Here is a 7,111-nt window from a genome sequence, read left to right on the forward strand (position 1 = left end):
CTTGTACATAAATGACCTCAATTTGCTTATGTCTCCCCTTCCTCCCCTCTCCCATATAAGAAGGAAGAATAAATTATGCTGTATCCAAGGCAACGTGAAATCTAGGGAATAGCCCTCAAGATGGGGCATCAGAGGTCTCTAATGTATGGGGCCAGGAATGACTCACTGTGTCTACCCACTGTAGTCTATTCTCCCAAATGCTTAGTACAATGCCCTGCACTCAGTAAATACCTTGATTGATTGATACGGCCCAGCATGGGCATATTCTGGCCCAAACACAATGAAATGATTTGAAACAAATTGAAAGCTAACCTGATCCAACCCTGAAATTTTGGAAAACTAGCCCATGGCATGTCTGAGAGTTGTAAACCACCCCTCTAACATACCCTGCCCTTCTGGTGTGTGAACTACAAATCCCAGAGTGCACTGCCCACCCATACTGCTTAAAACCTGCAGATGGATTTCAAAGGCCTTCCCACTTCCTCCTTCATAGTGGCTGTCCAAGTAGCTTCCTGTTTCTAGGTCTTCAGCGTGAGCTGCCATTTTAACACTACAAATCTGACCTTTCTATAACTCTGTTGCTGCTTCCTCTAGAGGGAGGTAAATCCAAATGATCTATTTATGGGTGTTTAGGACTTTTATTGTAGAATGTGAGACTGGGTTGGTGGATTTTTGGCCATTTTCTGGCCCGACCTCATTCACAGGCTAATATGAGCCTGTGAAAATTTCTGCTTTGCATGGCAGGACATGTCTCTTGTCTTCTCTGTTCCTCACTTTCTGGACTGTGAAACTAGCACAGCGTAAAAGCTTGTGATGAGCCATGTTAACTACTAGTTTTTCTTCAAAATAATTATTGGGAATTTGTTCCTTCAGTTATTCTTGGAATTGATGTTTCTGATCATATACTGACACTCCAACATTCGTGGCAATATAATTAATAAGGGAAAATTCAAAGAATTCGGAAATGGAAAACATGATTGCTTTAGTATCTTACCAGTGAAACAAAGTGGGCCTACTAGCAAACTGGGTTCTTAGGGAGGCGCAGAAACTCTTCCAGGCCATTAAGGAATTGATCAATCAAACAGTCATTGGTATTTATTGACCGCTTACTGTATTTAGAGCTGTATAAGCACTTGGGACAGTACAATACAACAGATTTGGTAGATATGTTCCCTATATTAAGCGTCCTATGATCAATCAACTGTATTTGCGTGCTTACTGTGTGCAGAGCCCTAAACTGAGAACTTAGGAGAGCACATTTGTTGTGGGCCAATTTCCAAGTGCTTAGTGCGGTGCTTTGCACACAGTAAGTGCTCAATAAATACGATTGAATGAATGTCTATTATATTGTACTCTCCCAAGTGCTTAGTACAGTGCTTTGCACACAGTAAGCGCTCAATAAATAAAACTGAATGAATGAACGGAGTTACATGATCTTTGCCCTCAAGGAGCTTACAAGCTTGTCAGGGAGCAGACACTAAATTACGAGTAGGGGAAAGCACCTGAGTTTTAAAATATGTACACCAGTGTTATTGGGGAGGGGAGGTGGGGTGGGTATCCAAGTGCTATAGATTGGGGTCTTGAGGGCAGATATTGTGTGAGCCAACTCTGTTGTATTATTCCAAGCGCTTTGCATAGTGCAGTACACACAGTAAGTGCTCAGTAAATGCCACTGATTTTTAAGCTGAGGGCAGAGTCCATGCCTGTTCCTCTTACTGCATCCTCCCAAGCACTTAGTACAGTGCTCTGCACAGAGTAGGTGCTTAATAAATGCCAATAACTGAATACCGGAGGTATGGTGCCTGTCCTGGCACTGGGGTCAGCCAAAGGGTGGTTCTTCTACAGCGCCCATACATTCTTATCAACAAGCCCTTTGCAAACACAATCAAGAGGAAATTAAGCTAGGTCAATATGCAACACAGCCATTTGCCTCATTCTTGAGAGGAAGAGAATCCTAGAAGTTAAGCATGGCCACTGGACAGGCAAATGACATGACCTTAGCAGCAGAGACAGAAACAGAGCATATCAAAATCTTTCTGCTGCATTCCTGCCTTTTACTTGACACACTTCTAATAGCAAATTGTTTTCCATGATTTTAATATGCATGCATAGGTGCACCTCAGACATGCATTATCTTCATTCATTCATTCAATCGTATTTATTGAGTGCTTACTGTGTGCAGAGCACTGTACTAAGCGCTTGGGAAGTACAAGTTGGCAACATATAGAGACGGTCCCAACCCAACAACGGACTCACACTAGCACTGCTAAAGAAATTACTGGCACTTTGGATCCTTGAAAATACTAAGTAGGCACTATTCTGTGTTTTGGAATCATCTGTCTGAAATGAGGACAGTTTAACTCTGCTAACCGCAAAAGTGGAGGATATAGTCTTTAGGCTCTACTTTTGACTAGGTAAGGCCCTTAGAATGGAAAAATTCTGCTTCCCTTGTTACTTTCCAGTAAACTGAAGGCACTTGGAAGATTATTAGCTCAATTTCCATCCTTTGTAATTGTGACTTTCCCATAGCAGCACACGGAATGTGAAACTAGCCTATTATCGTCATTTTTCTCAAGTTGAGTGTTGCAGAGGGAACTCATCAAAACACCCCTTCAAAATATGCCTGTGACAATTTGAATCTTCATCCTAACATAAAATATGTAATTCCATTCCTCACCTCCCCCTTTGTGAAGAGAGGCCCCCAGGCCAAAATGCTGTGCTACAATGACTACTCTTTCACTCCATAAATAATTTTTTTTAAGTGTAGTGTAATGTCATTTTGATGGCTTAATTTCTGGAAGGATTTGACTAATTATTTTTTTAAGAATATTCTCAGACCAGTTTTTGCTGGTTGATAGTTCCTTTTAATAGCAGTGGTTGCTTACCTTTTCATTCATTTCCTTGTGTTTTAGCTATTTTACTGATTTAGGGACTCGACCCTGGCTTAATTTGATTTGTTTGTAATTTTCCTGGAAATTTCGTGTGATATGTTCATGGTTAATTACTGCACTTGTCATAACTTGTATAACTTGCAACTTGTCATAAAATTGTAAAATTGTTACTGTTGGGTGCACCAACTCTTTCCATAGGAATGAAAAGGGGAAAGGCAGAGCCATTTTCCCAGGTAGAGGGGGTGGCAAATTTCCCACTGAACGTGCATGATCTCGTGTGTATTTCTGATTGCCTAGTGCCTTTTTATAGCCCTAATGGATTTTTACCGAAGTGGAGAAATGGAATGAACCTTTGACCCAATCACCTCTCCAAGCACCTTAGAAAATAAAACCAAACAGAGGAATAATAATGTGGTGAATATATTAGAGACTGCAATTTGAAAACTTTAGACAGTTAACCACAATTGTTCTGACAAATTTGCCAGAACTGTGAAATTGGGGAAGATTACTGTAGATCAGTGGTGCAGCCTAGTGGTGGGAAGATTGAAGGCAAATTGAAACTTATTTTGGCTCATGGTATTTCAGGATGCTCACAAAGAGCAACTTAATGCTATTTTGTAGAATTTGTATATTCTAGATTCTTCTCTTACAGTGAAGGTAGCCCCCAACCCACACTGCATGCTTTGACATTTAAAGGCTGTGCAGACTTTTTTCTTCTAAATTTTTAAAACACCATTTTTTTCTGAAGCTGCTTTCTAATTTACACATTTACCCTCAAAGTGCAAGGAAGGTATGTTTGTTAAGGAAGAGTGTGTGTGTTGGACAACATGTTTGTCCAGTAGTTTGAAAATGTACGTGAGTAGCATGATTAGGATCATTTAATTGAAGCTGTGTAAGCAGTGTGGTGTCATTTTAGAAATGTTTTGGGTATTGGGATTTAGCAGCTGCAAGGAAGGTTTAAAATATTAAAGTTGCAGGGGCTGAAAGTAGAGGAATAGATTGAAGCAAAACAGTGTGGCCTAGTGGGTAGAGCATGGTCCCGGCAGTCAGAAGGACCTGGGTTCTAAGCCCAGCTCCACCACTTGTCTGCTGTGTGTGACTTTGGGCAGGTCACTTCACTTCTCTGGGCCTCAGTTCCCTCATCTGTAAAATAGGGATTAAGACTGTGAGTCCCACAGGGATACGGACCTGATGATCTTGTATCTACTCCAGCGGTTAGAACAGTGCCTGGCACATTGCAAGTGTTTAATAAATACCGTAAAAAAAGCAAAGTACAAAATTTGTGTTCTCAGCCTTCACACTCAACCCAAACTGACCACGGTACTCTTCTTTCCAAGGGGTACGTGTGTCTTTAGATGAGATTTTGCTGGATGTTTGTTGCCAGTATCGTCAGTAAATCTACTTCGATTATGACTGTAAGCCTAGTGAGAGCAGGGACTGCATATCTGTTTTTAGTCATTGTTTTGTACTCCCAACCTTTAACATCTTCTCCAATGTTAGACACACTGAGGGGGCCCCTTTTAAAGGGAATTTCAGTGAATTGCATTGAGTTCCTACTGTGTGCAGACATTTTCCATGGAATAGGCTGACTTGATTTCACTGGGAAGCGCCCATCTAAGAGGTGTAAGTCACGAGCTTCGCCCATCTCCCTGCAGTCCTGGGGGCTGTGGAAACACTTGCTGCTCCTAATACACTTGCTGCTCGCTCTCTCATCCTTACGAGTTGAGGCCAGATTCCCAGTTTTGTTTCTGGCAGCCCAGGGCAGGATGGGGGAAAGGGAGGGAATGGCGTCTCCCAGCCCCAGTGTCCACTTTTTTCCCTTTCCCATGGAATTGCCCCCTCTCCCTCCATCCAGCTTGGGTAGGTCTCCCTAGAGGCTGCAAGTGAGGGACCTTTTCCCAGCTATTCCCTGCATCCTCAGTGACCACCCCACCTCCATTTTTTTCTTACATGCTAAACTCTAAATTGGGATGAAAACATTTCACAAGATTCTCTCCGATTAAATCCAGTGCATTGGAATCCCCAAGAAAGAAAGAAACTAGATATCCCAAGGAATCTCAGCTTAATTCTGTTTTAAAGTCCCCCCTCCCTGCACAAGACCATCTTCTAGGGTGTACAGCAGTGAATTTTTTTCATTGCCCCCTTGGGTTTCCTTCCAACCACTAGCTTCTTACTCTGAGAAGAGAGAACAAATGAGGATGGATGGACCACTGGTCCACATGGAGATGGATAATAATAATAACGGTATTTGTTAAGCCTTTACTGTGTGTCAAGCACTTTTCTAAGTGCTGGGATAGATACAAGCTAATCAGGTTGGACACAGTTCCTGACCTACATGGGGCTCACAGGCTTCATCCCCATTTTACAGATGAGGTAATTGATGCCCAGAGAAGGTAAGTGACTTGCCCAAAGTCACACAGCAGACAAATTTTATTTTGTTAGTATGTTTGGTTTTGTTCTCTGTCTTCCCCTTTTAGACTGTGAGCCCACTGTTGGGTAGGGACTGTCTCTATATGTTGCCAATTTGTACTTCCCAAGCGCTTAGTACAGTGCTCTGCACATAGTAAGCGCTCAATAAATACGATTGATGATGATGATGAAGTGGCAGAGCTGGGATTAGAACGCAGGTCCTTCTGACTCCCAGGCCTGTGCTCTGTCAACTACGCCATGGTGCTTCAATTTTTATTATTATTACTATACTAAGAGTAATTGTGGTATTTGTTAAACATTTACTATGTGCCAAGAGCCGTGCTAAACTCTGGGTTAGATACAAGAAAGTCATATTAGACAAAGTCCTTTCCCAAATCAGGGTCACAGTTTTAGTAGAAGGGAGAACTGGTATTGAATCCCCATTTTACAGATGAGGAAACTGAAGCAGAGCCAGAATTAGAACCCAGGTCCTCTGACTCCCAGGCCCATACTCTTTCCACTAGGCCACACTGCTTCTCATTGTGGGCAGAAAATGTCTTCCAACTCTGTGGTATTTTACTCTCCTAAGCATTTAGTACAGTATTCTGCACATTGTAAGTGCTCAATAAATATCAAAGAAAATTAAGAGAATTGCCCAGAGTCACTCAGCATAGCTGGGGTTAGAACCCAGGTTTTTTGACTCCAGGTCCTATGTTCTTTCCGCTAGACCAAGCTGCTTCTCAAGATCATTTGGGAAAGATCTTGTTCTACAGTAGGTTTTAGATGTTCAGCCTAGGTCATAATACGCAGCGATTTTTTTTTAACTGACGCATGAAGAATATCCGTTGATGTTGTGTTCTAATTTGAGTTCAGAGGAGGCTTAGCTGTACAAGTTTTTAGGGCATGTCCATGTAGGTACATGAGAAGGCTGCGTCTGTGGCTGCAGATCAATCGATGGTATTTGTTGAGCACTTAGTATGTGTACAGCAGAGTACTAAGGGGTTGAGAGAGTCCTCTAGACTGTAAACTCATTTTTTATGGTATTTGTTAAGCTCTTATTCTGTGTCAAATACTGTTCTAAGCGCTGGGGTAGGTACAATAGGTTGGAAACAATCACTTTCTTACATGGGGCACACAGTCTAAGTAGGAGAGAGAGCAGGTATTTAATCCCCAATTTGCAGTTGAGGAAACTGAGCAGAGAAGTGAAATGACTTGCCCAAGATCACATGGCAAGCAATTGGAAGAGCCAGAATTAGAACCCAGGTCCTCTGACTTACAGGCCTATACTCTTTCCACTAGGCCACACTGCTTCACATTGTGGGCAGAAAATGTGTCTACCAACTCTGTGGTATTTTACTCTCCCAAGCATTTAGTCCCCTTTCAGGGTCGCACCTGGGGAGTTTCCAGTACTCTACCAGTCACAACTACAGGAGGGAGAGTCAAGCAGAGGCATACCCATTCCATTCCTAGCTTGGGCAGTGGCTAGTGAATGGAAGGCAATCTGCTACAAGTCAAAACTCACCTGTGCTGGGCAGCAGCGGCATGGGAGAGAGCTGAGGGCAGAGACTCGTTTACTGCACGGAAGAAGGCAATGGTAAATCACTTCCATATTTTTACCAAGAAAATTCTGTGGATACACTACCAGAACGATTGCAGATGGAACTGGGAAGTTCTGGGAGAGATGTGTCTATGGCACCACTATGGGTCAGACACAACTCGACAGCATAAGACAACAAACATTTAGTACAGTGTTCTGCACATTGTAAGTGCTCAATAAATATCATTGATGATATAGCACGAGAGAGTTGATA

General features: G+C 42.4%; 1 non-coding gene across 1 annotated transcript; it reads left to right on the plus strand.

The window, feature by feature from the left end:
- The first annotated feature begins 6,674 nt into the window (after positions 1 to 6,674).
- LOC119948253 lies at positions 6,675 to 6,812 on the plus strand. The gene has a single exon (XR_005456660.1). It is a non-coding gene; the product is annotated as a small nucleolar RNA SNORA7 (small nucleolar RNA).
- Positions 6,813 to 7,111: the final 299 nt, after the last annotated feature.

Source organism: Tachyglossus aculeatus, chromosome X4, assembly GCF_015852505.1.
Source record: "Tachyglossus aculeatus isolate mTacAcu1 chromosome X4, mTacAcu1.pri, whole genome shotgun sequence".
NCBI classification, from domain to species: Eukaryota; Metazoa; Chordata; class Mammalia; order Monotremata; family Tachyglossidae; genus Tachyglossus; species Tachyglossus aculeatus.